This window comes from Moschus berezovskii, chromosome 4, assembly GCF_049115385.1.
Source record: "Moschus berezovskii isolate FMDL1 chromosome 4, NW_MosBer_1.0, whole genome shotgun sequence".
Taxonomy (NCBI): Eukaryota; Metazoa; Chordata; class Mammalia; order Artiodactyla; family Moschidae; genus Moschus; species Moschus berezovskii.
In genome coordinates this window covers 80,420,057-80,443,620 of record NC_142463.1, presented here as the reverse complement: position 1 = coordinate 80,443,620, position 23,564 = coordinate 80,420,057, and the positions used below count along the sequence as shown (strand labels likewise).

The 23,564-nt window shown below is 39.8% G+C and overlaps 1 long non-coding RNA gene across 1 annotated transcript in view; it reads right to left on the bottom strand.

Moving 5' to 3' along the window:
* LOC148778069 (uncharacterized) overlaps window positions 1–23,564 on the bottom strand; it is a 179,733-nt gene that overhangs the window by 119,581 nt on the left and 36,588 nt on the right. Inside the window, exon 2 of the long non-coding RNA XR_016037232.1 lies at window positions 18,597–18,719. This is a non-coding gene — a long non-coding RNA (uncharacterized LOC148778069). The remainder of the gene's footprint in view (window positions 1–18,596; window positions 18,720–23,564) is intronic.

Below are 23,564 nucleotides of genomic sequence, written 5' to 3'. Positions count from 1 at the left end.
TAATGTTACGACTTGAACTGAGATTCTGTCCCACATCTCCCTTCTCAGGAGCCTCCATGCCACCACAGGGATGCTAACAGTTTTTTTCAGAAGCAGTCGTCTAAATCAAACCTAGGTCATCAAAAAGCCACAGCTAAGAGATAATCAAAGAAGTTTCTAGGAAAAGGGTAGAATCAAAAGCATTGATCAGAGACAACATCTGATGAAAATTCTTCATCATTTCTAGACAGTCAAAATTATCAAAATAACAGAGTCATTACAAAGCTGCTCTTTCCTCATCAGTACATTATCTGAAGAAAATAACGGACCTTCTTCCTAAAGCATTCATTAAGCTCTGGAGTTCAGTTCTTCAAAAGTTCCACAGTCCGTCTTTTCTAGTTGCCTCTTTCAGGAATCACTGAAAGTCATCTAATGCTGATGTATGAACCAAATGAAAGTTATTCTGAGACAAATGTTATTCAGGCCAGATTATTTTAATGTCAAATAGGTTAATAGTAGCTTTTTAAAAATGCAAAAGTGGAAAACACATAGAGTAAGTTTAAGCAACCCTTTATCAAATAAACAATGAGTTTTGGCCCATTTTTCTGCTGAAAGAATAGAAGTCAAGTGACATATACAGAGAAAGCACCAGAGACCATAGCGGCATTTGAATCTCATACCCAGACTGTTTCACTTCCTGCTTGCAATGACCATTCTGCCTGCCTTTATCCTAATGAGAAAAGCCAAAATAAAACTTCAAAATCAGATATTAAAACACAAGATTATTTATAGATGCCCAATGTTTCCAGTGGTCATGTATGGATGTGAGAGTTGGACTGTGAAGAAAACTGAGCGCCAAAAAACTGATGCTTTTGAACTGTGGTGTTGGAGAAGACTCTTGAGAGTCCCTTGGACTGCAAGGAGATCCAACCAGTCCATTCTAAAGGAGATCAGTCCTGGGTGTTCATTGGAAGGACTGGTGCTAAAGCTGAAACTCCAATACTTTGGCCACCTCATGCGAAGAGTTGACTCACTGGAAAAGACTCTGATGCTTGGAGGGATTGGGGGCGGGAGGAGAAGGGGGCGACAGAGAGTGAGATGGCTTGATGGCATCACTGACTCGATGGACATGAGTTTGAGTGAACTCTGGGAGTTGGTGATGGACAGGGAGACCTGGCGTGCTGTGATTCATGGGGTCGCAAAGAGTCAGACACGACTGAGCAACTGAACTGAACTGAACTGAATGTCTTATGACATGTTTTATGAGATTTGATCTAGTTCTGCATGACTAGGAAAATTAAGCATGCAGCATCTTCTTCAACCTACTTCTCTCATATCTGGAGTGCTTTGCTGCAACTCAGCACATGTGCTTTTCCTTTGGTGCAGAAGCAGAAAGATAGATGGCACAACCTGAAAAGCAAAAGAAGTGAGGGCCTAAGCCTGTGGAGGCAGTTTAATCATCTGCAAGCAGTTTATCATTCAACATAATAACACAGGGCCTTAAAAATTCCAGTCTGACACTCTCATTTGTCCTGTGATAGAGCGCTCACTGCATGGGAATTTAATATCCCAAATGCACTCAAACTTATCTGTGCACAGAGCTTGCCTATCATCTGTAAGCTGGAAGTCACAGTGCAGCCCACTTCACTGACAGACACGACCAGTCTGTTTCCCACAGGAAGGTTCTCAACCCTGGTTAGCACCTAAGACATACTTGGAGACCCAGGCCCCACATCAGAATGCCCAGGACCAGGGCCTGGGAATTTTTCTCAAAGCTATGCAGTGATTCTGTCACAGAGCTGCATCAAGAATCACAAGGATGCAGTGCTAACCTTTCAATGTCATGGCTACCTCATTGTTTTGAAATTTGGTCCAGGGGCTGGGAGTATTCCACCTTCCAGAAAATGAAGGCAGCCTCTTTTGTGGAAGATACATAATAGTTTTCCCTGTGGGTGATCGGCCCACAGGGAAGCTTTCTGATGGGTTGTAAATCTCCCTCTTCATAGAGACAAGCCAATCTCCTGGCTGTTCTGTTCCTGATTAGTCTGGAACAAAATCTCTTGTTCCAGGCAAAGTAGGAGTTATTATCATCATTTTATAAATAAAGAAATGGAAAATCTGAGAGGTAGAAAGACTTGCATACTTTCATAGTACAAACTAAAAAGTGGCTGCTTCAAAACAAGGATTAAGATTTTCTACTTCCAAGCTCTTTTCTGATTTTAAATTGTATTTTCTATTAGGTTAAGTTCACATGTGAATCAAATCTCAGGGTTAGAAAAGCAGGATGTCCTCTTTAAAAAAAAATAAAAATCAGTTTATTTTAGAAAAGAGGTTCTCAAAGTTTGGTTTCTGAATGAGTAGCTTGAGAATCACTTAGGGATTTGTTAGAAATGCAAATTTTCAGCCCTCACCCAGAAAATCAGGATCTCTGGTTGTGGGCCAGCCCTCCAGGCAATTCTGAACATTTAAGAACCACTGTTTTAGACAAAAGCCAAGCTATAAATCCTTTCCCCAAAATCTCGTTGAAATAGAACCTCATAAAAATATATTTTTTTAAATACTCAAAGGTAAAGTCAGAAAGAAATAATAGTTTGGGGAAAGTAAACCAGCTTGATTGCCAGACGTGGAGTATTCTTGGCTGGAAGATAATCATTGGACAATTGTGGGAAATCATCACCAAATGTTTTTCTCTCTTGAGAAGAGAAGACATTTAAGTAAAAGTTAAGAGCAGCAGGCAGAAACATATATTTTAGTAAATATATTTCATTTTTGAAATAAAATATATTGAGTAAAGAAAAAATTGTCTTGTAAGGAAGGTTGTTGCTGTTCACTGGCTCAGGAGTGTCCAACTCTTTGCAATCCCATGGACTGCAACACACCAGGCTTCCCTGTCCTTCACCATCTCCTGGAGTTTGCTCAAACTCATATCCATTGATTCAGTGATGCCATTCAACCATCTTGTACTCTCTGGCCCCCTTCTTCTTTTGCCCTCAATCTTTCCCATCATCAGGGTGTTTTTCAGTGAGTTGCCTCTTCACATCAGGTGGCCAAAATATAGGAGTTTCCGCTTCAACATCAGTCCTTCCAATGAATATTCAGGGTTGATTTCCTTTAGGATTAAGAGGTTTGATCTCTCTGTTGTCCAAGGGACTCTTAAGAATCTTCTCCAGGTACTAGAGCTTAATTAGGCCCTCAAACTAACAGAACAAATGGAAAAAAGACCCTTAGGAGAGAGAAGGATAAGTTTATCAAATCTGTTTTCTTTTCCACTTGATTATACAGCCCAGCCTCCCTGGTAGTAGACTGTGGCCCCAGGATTGTCTTCTGACTGTAAGTAGGAGATATATATGCTAAAAAAACTGTTATAATGCTCGCTCTTCTCCCTTTTTGCACTGACCAGCTAGAAGCAGAGGATTCAGCAAAGACCTCTATGGCTTTAAGGGACAGTGGATCCACAAGCCAGAAGGACCCAGAGTTCATAAATCATCCTGCTGCTGCTGCTAAGTCGCTTCAGTCGTGCCCAACTCTGTGTGACCCCATAAACAGCAGCCCACCAGGCTCCCCCGTCCCTGGGATTATCCAGGCAAGAACTTTGGAGTGGGTTGCCATTTCTTTCTCCAATGCATCCTAGGGAATGCCAACTACTATACGCCTACACAAAAACACTATAAAAATGAGACAAATCCCACTGGGCTAAGCCCGTAAAGTTTAAGGGTTATTACAGATAATACCTAACATATGTAATCTAAGTCTTTGCCAGAGTGATTAACACATATGCATATTTAGCCAAAGCAGCAATGTTTCACACCGGGTTCTAAAGCCTGAACCTCAAATGGATATAGAGCAGTACCTACGGAATTCCCTGTAGATAGAAGAGTGCTCCAGGAAGTATCAGCCAAACACACCAGCACCTTGTTTCCTGTTATCCCTCCCAGATAACACAGGGTCTACTATTCCTCTTCACCAGATGACCCTTTCTGGAATTTGCCATTATATCCACACAATGTTCAGAAGACAGAGAGGTGATCTATTTAGTCTGTATTTTAAGTCTAACACTAATAATTGACCAGAAAGATGGATGGATACATTTTCAGAAATCTCCACTCCTCTCCTCAATCCCACATTTTGTTATGACTTCCCCGTTTTCCCTTAAATGGGCTTCCCCTGTGGCTCAGTTGGTAAAGAATTCGCCTGCAATGTGGGAGAGCTAGGTTTAACCCCAGGGTTGGGAAGATCCCCTGGAAAGGGGAAAGGCTACCCACTCCAGTATTCTGGCCTGGAGAATTCCATGGAATGTATAGTCCACGGGGTCACAAAGAGTCAGACATGACTGAGCAGCTTTCACTTTCACTTTTCACTTTTATTTTCCCTTAATGCCCTATATATTGAAGATTTCATATCTTTTGTTCAATATTCATTCATTGATTTTAAAAGTATTTGTTTAATGGGAGATATAGACAAGATATTTTTTAGTCTGTACTCAGCTTCTGACATGGATGAATCTTCCCTTGGATTCTATGACAAAACTGTCTCTAGGTTTATGCCTCTTGTTTGGAACTTCCTCCTCTACCTGCTCTGCATGATCATTCTTTTGTATCCAGTAATTAAATGATATTAAATGATGGAACTTCCTCAAGTCTATGTCTTAGCCTTTCTGTCTCCAATTTCTATATTCAGGCTATTATATCAACATCAACAACTTCTATTTTCACCTATTTAGATATGTCTCTCAAGGACTTACCTGGAGGTCCAGGGGTTAAGACTGTGGCCCCACTGTAGGGGGCCTGGATTCAATCCCTGGTCAGAGATCTAGATCCCACATGCCACAACTAACACCAGGTACATCCAAATAAATAAATATTACACATGACCCTCAAATCTGTGAGTATTTCTCTGGTACAGATTTTCTTTGGTGTTCCAGACTCACATAACCCATTGCTTACTAAATGCATCTACTTGGATGTCTCAAAGGCATTTTAAAGAACATAACACACAGTTGAATTCATTGTTTCCAGTCTCATACCCCTCCTTCATGGTCTTCTTATTGGGACCATTATCAGTGAATGACACAAGCTTCCATTCTGATAAGCAAATAAGAAGCTTAAGAATCATCCTGAACACCTTCCTCTCTCTTGCCCTGATAGCTACCACGAAACCACATCTTACTGACTTAACTTAGAGAATAGCGCCTGAATCTTTTTGCACTGCATCTCTTCTACAGTATCCCAACCCAGAGCCCACATCTCTTGTCTGAATGACGGCATTGCTTTCCTATGTAAACTACCACTAAATAGTCTATTCTCTACAATGCACAGTGATTTGTTTTCAAGTTGCAGATCTGATCACACCACTCTCCACTACTATTGAAAACTCATCAGAGGTTCTCCATCAATCCTAGGCTAAAGATGCAAATGTTCAACATTGCCCACAAGATCCTGCCTTGGCTTGGATCCCACCTGCCTGTCCAGCCTCATCTCAGAACTATCTTTTCACTTTCCCTCCACAAGTCAACCACACTGGCTTTTTTCTTGAATGAGCATGTTCCCTCCAATCACAAAACCTGAAACACAGAAGTTCCTTGGTTTTAAACAATCTCCCTACTTGTCTCAACTTCTTTCATCTCTTCTTTTAGATTTTATCTCTCCTCATTGCCCTTCCTTGGGGATCCTAGGATGACCTCCATTTTACGGTTAATTACCCCATTACTAAGTCCTCCTAGAATGGCTCTATCTCCACACTAATGATAGCTGTAAATTTGCATTAAACTGTAGGATTCTTTGGTTAATGTCTATTGTCCTTGCTAAACTACAAGCAGCCCCACCTATCAGGAACCATGTCTACTTTTCTTCCATCATTGTATCCTAAGTCTCTCATGTAACATATATTTATGTGCCCGGAAATATTCTCGGTGCTTGAGTGATAACAAAAAAGAGAAGTTGCCATTTGTTGTGGTAAATACATTGTAATAATAGGAAACAGAAAATATATTTTTAAAATAAGAAAAATAACAGATAATAATAAATGCTGTGCAGAGAATTAAAATAGGACCATATGACAGAATGTGACCAGATGTTTATTTTAGATTAAAAGAAGAAGATCTCTTTTGGGCGGCGGGGGTTCCTGTTAATTATTTTTTGTTGGAGTTTGTTTTACAATGTTGTGTTAGTTTCTGTTGTACAACAAAGTGAATCAGCTATAAATATACATATATCCCCTCCCTCTTGAACTTCCCTCCCACTCACGCACCGACCTCTCACCGCTCTAGGTCATCACAGAGCACTGGACTGAGCTCCCTATGCTTTACAGCAACTTCCCACTAGGTATCTATTTCGCACATAGTAGTATATATATGTCAGAGCTACTCTCAATGCATCCCATCCTCGCCTTCTCCAGCTGTGTCCCCATGTCCAGAAAGAAGAGGCTTTTGGAGTGGTGACACTGAAAACCTTAGTTAAGATTTTGCGTGACAAGATTAAACTAGTCACATGAAGATTGCTGAGGAGAAACTTCTAGGAAGAAGGAATAACTACAGCAAAGACTTGCAAGATGGGAACTAACACCTGACACAGGGTCAGGTGTTCATTATGAATGTTCAATAAATATTCATTGATTGCTGTCAGATAGGCAGGGTCCAAATACCAAAGAAAGGCAATGCCAAAGAATGCCCAAACTACTGCACAATTGCACTCATCTCACATGCTAGTGGAGAAGGAAATGGCAACCCACTCCAGTGTTCTTGCCTGGAGAATCCCAGGGACGGGGGAGCCTGATGGGCTTCCGTCTATGGGGTCACACAGAGTCGGACACGACTGAAGTGACTCAGCAGCAGCAGCAGCACATGCTAGTAAAGTCATGCTCAAAATTCTCCAAGCCAGCCTTCAGCAATATGTGAACTGTGAACTTCCAGATCTTCAAGCAGGTTTTAGAAAAGGCAGAGGAACCAGAGATCAAATTGCCAACATCTGCTGGATCATGGAGAAAGCAAGAGAGTTCCAGAAAAATATCTATTTTCTGTTTCATCGACTATGCCAAAGCCTTTGACTGTGTGGATCACAATAGACTATGGAACATTCTGAAAGAGATGGGAATACCAGACCACCTGACCTGCCTCTTGAGAAACCTGTATGCAGGTCAGGAAGCAACAATTAGAACTAGACATGGAACAACAGACTGGTTCCAAATAGGAAAAGGAGTACGTCAAGGTTGTATATTGTCACCCTGCTTATTTAACTTATATGCAGAGTACATGCATCATGAGGAATGCTGGGCTGGAAGAAGCACAAGCTGGAATCAAGATTGCCGGGAGAAATATTAATAACCTCAGATATGCAGATGACACCACCCTTATGGCAGAAAGTGAAGAGGAACTAAAAAGCCTCTTGAGGAAAGTGAAAGAGGAGAGTGAAAATGTTGGCTTGAAGCTCAACATTCAGAAAACGAAGATCATGACATCTGGTCCCATCACTGCATGGGAAATAGATGGGGAAACAGTGGAAACAGTGTCAGACTTTGATTTTTTGGGCTCCAAAATCACTGCAGATGCTGATTGCAGCCAGGAAATTAAAAGACGCTTACTCCTTGGAAGGAAAATTATGACCAACCTAGATAGTATATTAAAAAGCAGAGACATTACTTAGCCAACCAAGGTCCGTCTAGTCAAGGCTATGGTTTTTCCCGTGGTCATGTATGGATGTGAGAGTTGGACTGTGAAGAAAGCTGATCGCCGAAGAATTGATGCTTTTGAAATGTGGTGTTGGAGAAGACTCTTGAGAGTCCCTTGGGCTGCAAGGAGATCCAACCAGTCCATTCTAAAGGAGATCAGTCCTGGGTGTTCATTGGAAGGACTGATGCTAAAGCTGAAACTCCAATACTTTGGCCACCTCATGCAAAGAGTTGACTCACTGGAAAAGTCTCTGATGCTGGGAAGGATTGGGGGCGGGAGGAGACGGGGACGACAGAGAATGAGATGGCAGGATGGCATCACCGACTTGATGGACATGAGTTTGAGTGTACTCCGGGAGTTGGTGATGGACAGGGAGGCCTGGCGTGCTGTGATTCATAGGGTCGCAAAGAGTCGGTCACGACTGAGTGACTGAACTGAACTGAACTGTGGCAGGGTCCAATGAGGGGCCACTCACCCAGGCTTCTCTCCTTTAGGCTGAGAGAGAGGGAGAGGACAAAGGAAAGGTGCAGGTGACATGAATGGTGTCTGTTGTGGCTGCTGGTGATTGATAGATCCTCAGTGCTGCTTTCCAGGGAAGTGACGTGTGACACACTGATTTTTGTAATTTCTGTTGTGAGACAGGGATGACTGGTCATATTGACAAGAGTGATTCAGTAACTTGCACACAGTAAGATTCTGGATAGGCTGAAGGAAAAGCTGCATCTTCTGTAACTACTACTGTTTTGCTCAAATTATAGCTGACTCTAAGACCTGGCTTTGAACTTGGCACAGTATGGTTAAACTATTTTCTGGATTTAGAGGTTCTTCTTTCAAAGTTAAGCTAAGTGTGCAAACAAATTCATAATATCTAGAGGATGCTTTGAACATAAAATACATTTTTTAAGTCTAGGATCATCTCAGGTCTTCTTCCCCACCCTTGGGTACTCTCTCAAACTGCCTATCCTTGGTTATTTTTCTCCTACTTTAACTCTGGAGTAACAATAAAACTTTACACATTGAATGATGAATAAGACATCTTCCCCAGGTAGAAAAGGGAATCAAAGCAAAGTACGTTACTTAAACCACAGCCTTTTCCAAAAGCAAATGTTTCTTCCCAAGATGGACTGAAATATTCAAGGTTTCTAGAAAATATCATCTGGAAAGTCCTTTTAAAGTTGTTCTTCAACTACATAAACAAATTATTCTATTAAATAAAAGCTTTACACTATCAGGTTTCATTTTTTTTTTCTAAATAACTGTGTGTGTATGTATGTGTGTGTTATAAGAAAGGGACTTTGGAAAATCTCTAAATAAAACTGCTTAAATGAAAGAGATAGTGTGCTTTTCTTTTTGAAAGATAACTTTTGATGTCAGAACTTGAAAATGCTTCAGTTACTCCAGAACATTATCACGAATGAACTAATAATCAACCTTATGTCAACCAAATCAATTTATTTAATGACAGTCCCTTTGGGAAAGTTACTTATGCTTCCTGCTCCTCAGCATTCTATTTTGTAAGATGGTGATAACATTACCTCCCTCACATTTAGACAATGCCAATGGAACCTATTCCATTGCTTACAAGTGGAAGGTGTGACGGTAAAGATAACAATTTCTATTAGCATGCTGCTGTTGCTAAGTCACTTCAGTCGTGTCCGACTCTGTGAGACGCCATAGACAGCAGCCCACCAGGCTCCCCCACCATGATGTCTCCTTATAAGGAGAATAAGACCTTACAACTTGAAGGTAGGCAGTAGGAAACACCTATGGATGAAACACACACTCTGCAGGGTACTGACATCACTAGTCAGTTGGTTTTCTGAGAATATGACCTAAGAGGAATTTTTCCATTCTAGCTGATCATCAGAATCACCTGAAGAGTGTTTTCAGAAGTACAAATTCCCAAAGGAATCTTATAGTTAGCCAGTTTGGGGAAAAGTGAGTTGGAGAATATATTATAATGACTAATACTCTAGAGTTTTTTCACACATTATCTTTTATAAAGCTCATGACAACTCTTACGGTATTGAAAAGAGAACAGAACTTGGAGTCAAAAGACTAGACTTTAGTTCCCACCTTGTCTCTTTTTAGTGCACAAAGAACTTAACTGCTGTGATCCTCACTTTCTTATATAACTACATGCCCTACATGCCTACTAGGTCTTTTTTTAAACATCAAAGCAAAGCAATAAATGAGAAATGGTGTCATTGTTGAGATGGGTTATGTGTCCTGGGTGTCTTTATTAAACTGTAAAGCTAAATAAAAATGAAAGTTTGGACATCTGAAGTAAGATATGTAAGTGTCTATATATGTATATGCAAAGATGTGTGTGTGTTTATGACAATATTAGAGATAATATTAGACAATATTAGCAGGACCAAAAACACTTTAGATGGTATTAATGGCACTTACTCCTTTGTTTTTTCCTTCAAGATTTCCAAGTGGTTGAAAGAATTCAGATTGAGTATTAAAAGAAATATCTCAGTTTTAAATCTGAACTCCGGAAGGAAATTCATCTTCTAGAATGAAAGACAATATCTATATAGTAAATTAAAGTATTGGGGCAAGCGCCTGTCATTCTTTAACTTTATATGTTGTCTTGTGAACTATTCTAAGAGTGCTTGTAATAAGAAACCATAATGGGATTCTCACCACTCCTCTATAAAATAACTTTAATTTTGGTTGGTTTTACTTTAATAATTTTCATTCTTCTAAATCACCACCTAAATTAGATTTTAAAGTAAATGAGAGCACTTAGAAAAGAACAAAATTAAAAAGCCATGTGGTTTTTAATGCATATGCCACAGAAATGAATTTTTTTCCTACAGATACAGAATCAGCTTTCACTTATGAGCCTAGATTATGGGTTATAGGACAATTGCAATGGTTATATGAAATGAGCATATAACTATAATGCCAGTTTTAAGAAGAAAGTGTGTTACACTTCATCTGGAGAATAAACAGTGACCACTTACAGTCCAAGAGTAAAATATCCTATTATTTTCTTAACTCTGGACATTAAAAATTAGAGAGCAGGTGGAAAGAGCAAGGACATGAAAAGGACACACTCTCTGAGACCAAAAGCAATTCACACACAATGAAGAAGAGCCATTGGCACCCAGAAAACACCCCAGAAGCAATTAGGAGACAGTCCATTGAAAAGGTAGTCACTGTAAAATTGGATGTTGGCATTGTAAGGATGTTTGGAAGGTATTTCAGTGAGGTAGAAAATGGAAATAGTTGAGTTTGAGGCCAATGCAGGGGCTACATAAGACAGTTGAAAGATAATATTTTAGCTGTGAGCTTCAGTCACTTCCAATGAAAGACTTTTTTTAAATACAAATTATGAGAAAGACAAAAAAAGGGATTTTTGTCAAGCTAATATACATCAGTCAAAATTATTCCTACAGATCCATTCCCTTTGCTGTAAACCTGAATTTCTCAAGCTCTATTTTCTTATGCCATTTGGTTTCCTAAGTGAACCCAGCCACAGAGAAACCTCAACTATAATAGGCAAAAAAAATAACTCATGTTGTAAATCAATATGAACTTTCTGAATCTAAAGAGGTCTCTCGAGAGTACGGTTAACATCAATAAAACTCACAGAGATGGATGAAACAGAGGATGCAGAAGAGTAATATAGAGCTAACTATGAAAAAATATGATAATCAAGAAGCACCAGCTATCTGCCTAAAACACACATGCAGTCACACACACAAATACATGCAAAGAATACCTTCAAGTCTGAGAAGTCTCTGGAAATAGATCTCAAAATTAGGATTGCTAGGTTTAACAAATAATAATACAGGATTCTCAGCTAAATCTGAATTTCAAATAAACAACAAAAAAGATTAGTATAAATATGTAATATTTATATATAAACAAGCCTCATGCAATATTTCAGAGAAGGCAATGGCAAGCCACTCCAGTACTCTTGCCTGGAAAATCCCATGGATGGAAGAGCCTGGTAGGCTGCAGTCCGTGGGGTCCCTAAGGGTCGGACACGACTGAGCGACTTTACTTTCACTTTTCACTTTCACACATTGGAGAAGGAAATGGCGACCCACTCCAGTGTTCTTGCCTGGAGAATCCCAGGGACAGGGGAGCCTGGTGGGCTTCCGTCTATGGGATCACACAGAGTCGGACACGACTGAAATGACTTAGCAGCAGCAGCAGCATGCAATATTTGGGACACACTTATATTAAATTATTATTTGTTGCCTATCTGAAATTCAAATTTAACTGGGCCTCTTGTACTTTATCTGGCAACCCTACACAGAAGTCTGTGTACTCAAGTTTTGAAAATACACCAAAAATTATAATGCTGTCACTTTAGACAGTCAACTGACCCCATCAGTCATAACCCTATCACAGACTTCATCACTGATATCATATAATGGTCCTCTGATAGGAAATGAACATCCAGATGATCCTGAATATGAATATCTAATTTTTAAGATTATTATTAAATGAAAACACAAAATTTTAAAATTCTCATTCTGAGAATCAGAGACCATGTCCTCACATTCCCCTAAGGGAATCCTTGTACCATGGTGTATCATCAGGGTTCTGCAAAGAAACAGAGCCCTTGGGAGAGAGTGCTTGTGGAGGTCAGCAAGTTCAAAATCTGCAGGGTAAGCCAGCTGGCTGGAGACCCAAGAAAGAATTTCAGTTCAAGTTCAAAGGCTGTCAGCTGGCAGAATTCCCTCTTCTAGGGAGGCCAATCTTTTTCTAACAAAGCCTTCAACTGACTGAATGAGACCTACCCGAATTATGGAAGGCAACCAGCTTTATTCAAAGTCTAGTGATTTAAATGCTATCCTCATCTAAAAAGACATCATCACAGAAACATCTAGAAAAAAATGCTTTACCAAATATCTCAGTACAGTGACCTAGCCAAGTTAACACTTAAAATTAACTCACTTTGCTCTCCATCATACTATAGTGTACTACATACCATATCATATTTCCCACCAGAATCACAGTGATCCTCATCACATGGCTTCTCTCCTGATGCCTTAATCTATACACTGAACCTCAATCTTCAGTGTGTCTAAGTATCAGCTGAGAAGTTTGTCAATAATGAGATACCTGAGCCTCCCTCATGGTCCAGTTGTTGAGAGTCCACTTTGCAGTGCAGAGGACACCAGTTCGATCCCTGGTCCAGGAGGATCCCACATGACTCGAAGCAACAAAGCCCATGCATCACAACTACTGAGCCTGCACTCTGGAGCCCTAACTCTGCAATGAGAGAAGCCATTGCAATGAGAAGCCCACGCACCACAAAAAAGACTAGCCCCCAGTCACCACAACTAGAGAGCCTGTGCAGCAGTGAAGACCCAGCGACCCAGCATAGCCATAAATAAATAAATAAAGATGTGCTCAGTTATTCAGTCATGTCCAACTCTTTGTAACCCCATAGACTGTAGCCCACCAGGCTCCTCTGTCCCTGGGACTTTACAAGCAAGAATACTAGAATGAGGTGCCATTTCCTACTCCAGGGGATCTTCCCTACCCAGGGATCAAATCCAGTTCTCCTGCCTGCATCTCTTGCATTGCAGGTACATTCTTCACCACTGAGCCACTGGAAAGGTCCAAATAAATAAATAACATTTAAACACACACACTTGACATCTTTAAAAAAATGAGATATCGGAGCCACCACCTCCAAGATTCCCACATATTAAGTCTGGGGTGAGATCCAGAAGTCAGAATTTTTAATAAGCACCTCTTTGAAAATATCACTATATTGAGTACAATGTAGGAGTTTCATTAGAGCAAGGTATGTGGCAGATTCTTACACATCACAGTTGAGTCAATGAGGTTCCATGTTCTTCACATTTCTATCTGCAGAATCTATAGTTCTTTATAAAGAATTTATAGTTCTTTATTCAACTGAGCATTCCACATGCAAAAAAAAAAAAAATCAGCAAGAACACCAGTGAGAATCCCCACTACTCCGTTCTCTCTACTAGCTCAATCTCTTTCTAGCCTAGCTTAAAGCATGTCTGGACTATAAGTGTCCAGTAGGTTTGTCCCAGGAGAGAGGGACTCAAATTATTCTTGATTTGAAGTCCTACACAAAGATCCTGAGTGGTAGGAGTCATTGACCAAAACAACAAATTCAGGTAAGACCTGTAATTTTTTTAACAAGCAACATCAAGTTTTTGAATTCAGGCTTATTTCTTTATGGTTCCTCTATCCTTTAACAAGACTTCATCTGCCTCATTTTTATGATGTCAATGCATCTTAGAACCAAGAAGATAATGAGCTTTCACATGAGAATTCTGATGGTAACAGTAGTGACGTGTACTAGAGACTGTAAAGGGTCTGAGATTTTAACCAACTTGCAGACAAACAAGTTTCATGGATGTTGGTGAAGACACGAGTAACCTAGTTCAGAGACAGAGGACCTCATGGCACATGGGGCAGCAGGCAACATGAGTATTAGCATATGTACATCAGTTCCACTTGCCCCCAAGTCCCACAAAAGTGATATGGATGGGCCCGATGAATGTGTACATATGCAGAGAGTTGTCTTTTTTTTCCGATTGCACTGGGTCTTCACTGCTACACACAGGCCTTCTCAAGTTGTAGAGATCGAGGGCTACTCTCTCGTTGAGATGTGCAGACTTCTCATTGTGGTGGCTTCTCTTGCTGCGAAGCACAGGTTCTAGGTGCATAGGCTTGTAGCATGTAGGCTCAGTATTTGTGGCACACGGGCTTAGTTACTGTGTGGGATGTGGAATTGTCTCAGACCAGGGATCAAACCCATGTTCCCTGCACTTGTAGGCAGATTCTTATTCACTGTATCATCAGGGAAGTCTGAGAGTTGTATTTTAAAAGAAGAACCCTAAACTTAGGGCTCCAAAGCCTTTTCTAATGGGCAGTAAGTATATTTGTCCTTTGCTCCAGAGAGAGACACTGTGTTCCAATGCAGGATACATGAGAGGCACAGGTTCAATCCCTGGGTCAAGAAGATCCCCTGGAGGAAGGCACAGCAACCCACTTCAGTATTCTTGCCTGGAAAATCCCATGGATAGAGGAGCCTGGTGGGCTATGGTCCATGGAGCTGCAAAGAATTGGACATGACTGAGCATGCATGTACGCACACACATGCCACCTTAATTACATCTATAAAGGCCCCATCTCCAAATGCAGTCACATTGGAGGTTGGGGATTCAGCATATAACTTTGTGGAAGAGGACACATTCAGTCCATAATACCAACCTATCTCTTTCTACCAAGAGTCAACTCAGTAGGATTCATATAAACATACTAATATAAAAGAATCGGCTGTGTTCTTCAACATGAGAACGATTCTAACACTTTGTCATTCCTGCTTCTGGCCATGTGGGAACCCAGAGAAGTAGAGTGGCCTAGAGTTCATGTAGCTTGTCATCTCCAGTCACTTAGTGGTGACTCCCTGGAGCAGGATGCTGAGAGCTCAACTACAGGGTCATAATCTGTTGTAACACCTGCCAGGACTATGGCCACATATTTGCATATACCTACCATGGACATAAAGGACTCTTAACAAAGACATGGATACTTATGCCATTACCCTAGTCTGTTTATCCAATGTAATTCTTTTATTATTGTTTTCATCAGCAAAATAATGGGGATAAGTTAGGTAAGTTACTTCTTCCTTTGCAAAAAATACGCAACCACTAAATACATGATAGGCACTAAATATATGATAGGCATTTATTAAGTGATGTAGAAAGATGTTTGTGGTGGATTTATTATGTGAAAAAGTAAATTTCTAACTATATAAAATATGATCACATTTTTAAAATATAAAATATTGAGAAAGCATTTACAAATGTAAACAAAGCAAATCAGAGTTAACCTCCTTCCTCGTCTCTATTTTTCCTGTCTTCTAGTCCTTCCTGGGAGGAGTTCTGACTTTTGTTATGCCATGATTGTTGTTGTTAAAGTCATTTTTTATTCCATTTTATTTTGCTTGTGTCTTTTTAAGATAGGAAAAGAAGAGACAGAGAATCTGTTAACCTAGTAAGGTACTGGATTTATGCTATATAAGGCATTGATATAACCAAAGTGTTTTTTTTGTTTTTTGTTTTTTTTTGCCTTGTAAATGTTAACTCTGTATAAAGTTCCTTCTAAGAAAGATCAGGATGAAAGGTAGTAGTACCACCTCTCCAGGAGGGGAAGTCAATCAAACCAATAAGCTAGGAGAGAGAGAAAGAAGATAAAAAATTTTAAGATACAAGAAGAAAGCCAAAGACATGGGAGCAGCTAAGTGTCGATCAAGAGAGGAAGGGAGAAGAATGTATATGTGCATGAATGGATACAGATGTACACAATGGGATATTACTCAGCTATAAAAGAGAATTAAAGTTTACCATCTGCAGCAACATAGCTGAAACTGGAGGGCATCTCGCTGAGTGAAATAAATCAGACAGAGAAAGACAATCACTATATAATATCACTTATATGTGGAATCTGAAAAATACAACATACTAATGAATATAACAAAAAAAGAAGCAAACTCACAGACACAGAGAACAAGCTAGTGGTTAACAGTGGGGAGAAGTAAAAGAAGAGGGAAAATATAGGGGTAAGGGATGAACCCCTGGAGTAGGAAATGGCAAGCCACTCCAATATTCTTGCCTGGAAAATTCCATGGACAGAAGGGCCTGGCGGGTTACAGTCCATGAGGTCGCAAGAGTTGGACATGACTGAGTAACTTTCACATTCAGGGGATGAACAGATACAACTATTAAATATAAAATAAACTACAATAATCTATTGTACACCACAAGGAATAAAGCCAATATTTTATATTAACTATAAGTAGAGTATAACCTTTAAAATTGTAAATGACTATACTGTAGACCTGTAACATATAATATTGTACAGAACCTATACTTTAATAAAATTTAAAAAATGGAGTTTTAAAGAACAGAAAAAAGGGAGGCAAGGAGGCCAGAGAAAGTCCATCAGAGGCAAACCTGGATGGACTGACACATAATCCCAAAAAGAAGCAGAGGATCTTCCTGTTGCCCCTCCAAACTGTGGGTGTGTCCTGAACATCTAGCAGTGATAGTTTCTTAACGCACCTCAAACTTAATAAACTTCAAGACACACTGACATAACTAAAGAGGGTGTGTGTGTGTTTTAAAATGTCTGAAAAAAAATGTCAGAGGAAATATATACCACACTGTTAACAGTAGTTATCCAAGAGTGGTGAGATTATGCATAGTTTTTATTATTTTCATTTGTCTCTATTTTCTAACCTTTCTGTACAGCAAACATAGAGAGTCTAGAGTAAAGATTTTTGAAATTACAGCTATGATTTTAAGAGAGAAAGCCTGCAAGGGAGATTCAGACAAAGAAGAAACTCTGATATACTCTGCATGTTCCTTTCTGCACAGCAAGCAATAAAACATGTTATATACTTCTAGAAACTACAAAGCTGGAAGGGATTGGTGATAGAGTCCCTCGCCTTCATTGTGCAGGTGAAGGAACTCAGGCCTAGAGGTGTCTAGCAATGCACCCAGTAAAAAGTCACAGCAGCAGAGTGAGGAAATCGTTTAGATTTATTCATTCTTAACCCAGTGCTTTTATTAGGTGCCTGGAGAAGCAGTATCATTACAGTTTAAAGTTCTACAGTGTCTCTAATTAGGTCCAAAGATAAAAAAAATAAAAATGTGAGGGTTTTTTGGCCAACAGCAAAAGAATGGAATCAGCAAAGCGTGAAGGTATGACTCCAATCAATTTGGAGACACCTTCCAGTCAGTAGCCAGTCTCCCAGGATGCATCTATAACATGCCCCTCTTTTAGTTAAGTGCTAATCTCTACACTATTTTCTCATCCTTTATAATACTCTCTCCTAAGGGAAACCTGTACTGGGATTGCATGCCCAGTGACCTTCTTATCCCCTCTCAACAGAGTGAAAAGGGTATAGTGGAAAGCAATACAACGTTGTAAAGCAATTATCCTCCAATTTAAAAAAAAAAAAAAAAAAGAACATTATTATTAAAATCCATAGCTTTTTTCAGTATCATATTTTTAAAATGTATCTAACTGACACATAGATGACATTTTTATCTCTTTTATATTTACAAATAGAGCTTTAAAGAAATTTTTACAATAATGCATGCCTCCAACCTGCCTCAGGTAAAATGAATGTGACAGTGTATGCAGAGTTCTTAGAGTTCCCTAGACACGGACATCAGAAGCAAACAGCAGTCGCCTTGCCCTCATAATAAGTTATCTGCTGAACCTGGCAAGACTCTGAACCATAAAGTAACTTTCCTGTGTTTCTCAATGAGATCTAACCCTATTTGTATTTCTCAAAAGGTATAGAAATCGAAACCAGGAACCAGTAGTTTGGGGGAGAATCAAATGCCAAAATTGTTCGGCAGTGTGGGTAAAAAATGAGGTGAGAGGTACAAAGAGGAAGCTCTCCGAAAGCAGAGAGTATAATTAAGTCAACTTTCAAATTTAACTTCTTTCTTTCCCACGTATTTAAAATCTGCTGTCTTTCCCATAGCCCTGCAGATGGTGCCTCTAGGGTGGCTGTCACCGATCTCTGAAGAGTGAGACTGGAACTGAAACCCAAAAGCCTTGCACCTGTGGGGTCAGCTTCATTCATAGTCTTGACCCTTGCTGATCTCCAAGATCTTCGCCAATATATGTCATCCTCACAAGGAACACTTGGAACATCACCTTCTCTTTAGTAGTCCAGTTTTAAGTCTTGCTCAAAGTTGATTTAAGGCACATATTTTAAGTCAGAATTCTATTTAGTGAAACCTGAGATGGATACTTCCTGAAAGACACATCTCATCCAGGAAAGGAGAGTTTAACTATTACCTTACAACTTGGACTTCAAGTAACATCTTTTGTTGTTTTAAATGACTTAAATTGCCACAAAATCTTTGCTCTACCCTTCCTCAGACAGATTCCACCTTGATTTTCCCATTTTTACCTGGATTCCATAGAAAGCTTGCAGAGGACACACAGGTAAGGTCAGGTAGAGGTCTTATCCCACGTAAATTGCCATTTTCCACCATAGGAGCTGTCCCTGTGTACAGAAGAAATCTGGAGAATCCTGTGAATAGTGAAAATATTAGATCCCATCAGTGGTGGGTAGAGGAAAGCTGTGGAGTAGAGGTAGAAATACTAGGAATAACTAAAAAGAAAAAGGCCACTGAGGTTTGTCCACAATACTTATCTTCATTTTACAGAATAAAAAAACCTAGGCACACAGAGATTAACTTGGCCAAATGATACAACTAAATTATAAAGATTCCTATAAATACTTTTTCAATATGTGAATCACATTATAAATCTTTTGAAGCATTTAGTATTACTAAGTAATTATCATTCAAACGATTTAGGAACATATGCTTTAAGAAATAAGGAATTGATCTTTTTGAAGAAGATTTTGGGCTGGCAGTGAATCCAGATGACAATTTTATACTATTTGAAAACAGCAGCTCTTTGCATAGTAGAAATAGTCTTTACTCACAAGATAAACTTAGTTCCAGGGCAAAAAAGAATGTTTTATTTCAACTCCAAATACTTCAGAGTACCTACTGCAAATGTATCCCCCTGCTGAGCTGGTATGCCACAGAAACATGTCCATACTCTCTTTTTTCAAAATTCTAAAAGTCTAACAAGGGTGAAGAGAGAACCAACTCTAACGTATGTGTGTGCACAGTCACTCAGTCAAGTCTGACTCTTTGCGACCCCATGGACTGTAGCCCACCAGGCTCCTCTGCCCATGGGGTTCTCCAGGCAAGAATACTGGAAATAGAACGGCCATATGATCCAGCAATCACACTGCTAGGCATATACACCGAGGAAACCAGAATTGAAAGAGACACATGTACTCCAATGTTCATTGCAGCACTGTTTATAATAGTGAGGACATGGAAGCAACCTAGATGTCCATCTGCAGAGGAATGGATAAGAAAGCTTTGGTACATATACACAATGGAGTGTTACTCAGCCATTAAAAAGAACACATTTGAATCAGTTCTAGTGAGGTGGAAGAAACTGGAGCCTATTATACAGAGTGAAGTAAGCCAGAAAGAAAAGCACCAATACAGTATACTAACGCATATATATGGAATTTAGAAAGATGCAAATGATAACCCTGTATACGAGACAGCAAAAGAGACACAGGTGTACAGAACAGTCTTTTGGACTCTGTGGGAGAGGGTGAGGGTGGGATGATTTGGGAGAATAGCATTGAAACATGTATATTATCATATGTGAAATGAATCACCAGTCCAGGTTCGACACATGATACAGGATGCTTGGGGCTGGTGCACCGGGATGACCCAGAGGGAGGATAAGGGGAGGAAGGAGGTGGGAGGGGGGTTCAAGAAGGGGAACACATGTACACCTGGGGCGGATTCATGTCAATGTATGGCAAAACCAACCAATATAATATTGTGAAGTAATTAGCCTCCCATAAAAAATAAAAAAAAAGAATACTGGAGCGGGTAGCCATTGCCTTCCCCAGGGAATCTTCTAGACCCTGGGATTGAACCCACGTCTCCTGTATTGCAGGCGGATTCTTTACTGTCTGAGCCACCAGGGGCTTCCCTGATGGCTAACTCTAACAAAACACAGAGTAAAGAAGTGGCCAAACAGAGCTACAAATGAGGAGCATGTGGGACCCAGAGGAAGTAACAAGATGACCAAAGAAATTTTAGAACTGTTTGTCCAACATTCACTTTTCAGCCACAACCACAGACTTAAGCACCCGTCTCCTCCTCCACCCACCAAAACAAGGGTCAGCAATAACTACAGGATTGAGTCTGAGATAAATTTGGCCCCTAGATGGTGCTAACAAGGTGAAAATAATTAGAGGAAATTCTTGAAGTTTTCCTGGAGGAAAGATGGACAATCAAAGAACAAAGTAAGGCAAGGTAGGGTTTGGTGGTGTCTGGCAGAAGAGAGAATGGTTCAGGCCTGTTGGATACCAACAGGAAATACCAATTTAAAAAAAGGAGAGTGGAAAACAAACAAAAAGAAACCTGGTCAAAACATGGTTTAAGCCATTTGATCCAGAGATAAATGGAGATAGACTAAAACCATCAGAATGAGCAAAATGAAAAACCTAAACTGCACAGTGGGGCTTCACAAGGTGGCGCTAGTGGTAAAAAATCTGCCTGCCAGTGCAGGAGACATAAGAGACATGGGTTCGATCCCTGGGTCAGGAGAAGGGCATGGCAACCCACTCCAGTATTCCTGCCTGGAGAATCCCCATGAACTGAGGAACCTGGCAGGCTAGAGTTCATGGGGCCATAAATAGCTGGACACGACTTAGCACACAAAGAGCGTGATGCTGTCATCAGCAGCAGTTTTCTGAGAGCTTACTATTTGTAGACTGTTATGCTTCTTGTAAAGACTGCAAGGCAGACAGAATTCATCCTTTGCACTAAAAGAACATACAGTGTAGTTAGGGACACAGGAAATGCCAAATGAGAGTTATACGAGAAGTAAGTGCTTTGGGACACAGAGGACAAAGTAATCAGAGACCCAGAGGCCAAGAGGCAAGCAAGAAAGGGTCTATGGTAAAGGAGGATGAGACAGCTGGGACTCGAGAGAGAAGCAGGGATATGGGACACTTTATAGTAAAAGTTTAAAAAGAGCAATTTCAGATTGTATCAAGCTGCTGTAAAGATACTCAAGTGAAGCATAATATTCTGTGGTACAGAACACATCCACCCACAAACTGAAACCATTCGAGCCCCCGTGACTTTTGATGTGAAGTTGGCGATCATGTCCTCAACTAGTTAGAGGGTTGTTGTTCAGTCACTAAGTCATGTCTGACTGTTTGTGACCCCATGGACTGCAGCACGCCAGGCTTCCCTGTCCTCCACTATCTCCCGGAATTTGCTCAAGTTCATGTGCATTGAGTTAGTGATGCTATCCAACCATCTTATCCTTTGCCTCCCTCTTCACTGACGGTATGAACAGTCTAAAAATAAAAAATCAGTTCCCTTATGCTCACCGTATTTACTCCAACATGGCCAAAAGGCAAGCCATGTTTTAGGGGCTGAGGAATAATGCCTCTAATACAACTGGCACAATTAATTAGCAGCATCTTCTGTGGAGATGTTTATCTATAAACTGTGCATTTCTGTGTTTAATTATTCAAATGTTTACATTTATATATAAGATAACTTTTAGAGAGTAGTTTATACCTCACATGGCATGGGGGTGGTCTTGTACTTTAAAAATGTGAAATTAATCTCTTTTGTTTAGAAAGTGCAGTGGAAAATGATTATGCTTATTTGGAAAGTGCTTTATTTATGCAAATATGCATCGTACTTATGCAGTAAATAATTAATTTAGTTTCTAATGCAACCCAGATTCAATCATCTCCAAAATATCTCTATCCTTTTTGAAGAACCAAATGTATTTCATGCTTTACATTCAAAACACAAATAAAATATCTACAAAAAATTCAAACCACTGTTTATTATTATTATTTTAGTACTGCTGTGCTTGGCAGGAAAAATGTTATAGAAATATGGGCAGAGGCCATGTGCAATATTATCTGACCAGAGAGAACAATTGACAAGGGAGATTTCTGGGACTGGATATAGGAAATGCAAATTTAAACCTAGAAATTTGGCCTTACCATGTTCTAATCAACTAGCAATGTTTAGCAAGCTTTTCCTGTAAAGGGTCAGAAAGTGAATATTTTTGGTTTTGTGGGTCATACGATCGCTGTCAAAACTAAATTCTTCTGTGATAGTCCAAAAGCAACTATAGACCATGTAATTGAAGGGGTGGCTGTCTGAGTTCCAAAAAACTTCATTTAGGAAAAAGTGAGTGGGCTAGATTTGGCCATGGTATGACCCATGGACTAGGTATTGACATGAATCAGTGATAACAAGCAAGGTTAAACAGTTCTCCTTTACAAGGGCTTGTTATCTGGAGACAGTTATACACATGGATGGAGCTCTTTGCCCAAGCAAAGAAGAGCCCTAGGGACTTCACATCAACATATCAGAAGAATTGAATAAACCAGTACGAGAGATTTACCAAAAGAGATTAAAGGTTCTTTTGTCACAAGGTTTAATCATGGATTAGAAGGAGTCTGAATTTTCATTTCAGGGTTTTATCTATTAAAATGCATTTCTTTCTACCTCCACACACCCCATCCCTCTTGAGATCATCCCTTTTTTTTTTTTTTTCCTACAAAGGTGCTTTTAGCCTAAAGAAATCTTTAATATTGCTATGGCACAGGTTAATTTCAGTTCCAGACTGGGTTCAAAGCCAGTACACAGGGCAAGGTTGACATGCTGAATAACTTCCTTTGTTCTTTGTGTACAATTTAGTTCCTCAATTTCCTACTCTAAAGCATCTGAAATGTTTCAATTCCAATTATCTCCACAGGAAGGAGGACTTCCCCCTTCCCTTATTTTATAGTTCCGAGGGGACCGCATATCCCCTGTGAAGATAAAAGAGTTTTTAGAGTGGGTCAGGGGTAGGGGGGGAACAACTCCCTACAATAAAAGAGTTCTTGATAAATAATTCTTCCCAATATTTTCAGTTGGTGCATTTATTATCCTTTACTCAAAAGAAATCACATGAAGAGTTTGGGAGAATAATGCAAAGATTCTCATTTTAATTTTAATCTAAATCCCTGGAGTCATTGTCCTAAAAACAGAGTCTAAACTTTCTGAAGTGGCTACTCATCTTGCTCCCCACCACTCCCTCTGCTTCCTAGTGTTTCTCTGTCATTTTCCATACATTCTGTTGAGCAAATCAATCCTTCATCAGGAAGGCAGCCTCATTCATAATGTCCAGGAAAGGATATTTATCACACACTCAGACAATGGCAACCTTTCCAATCACTTCTCCACTGCTTCCTTCTTGTCCCTTCTTAGAGTCTCAGTTCCATAATCTAGTATTGAACAGGCAGCAG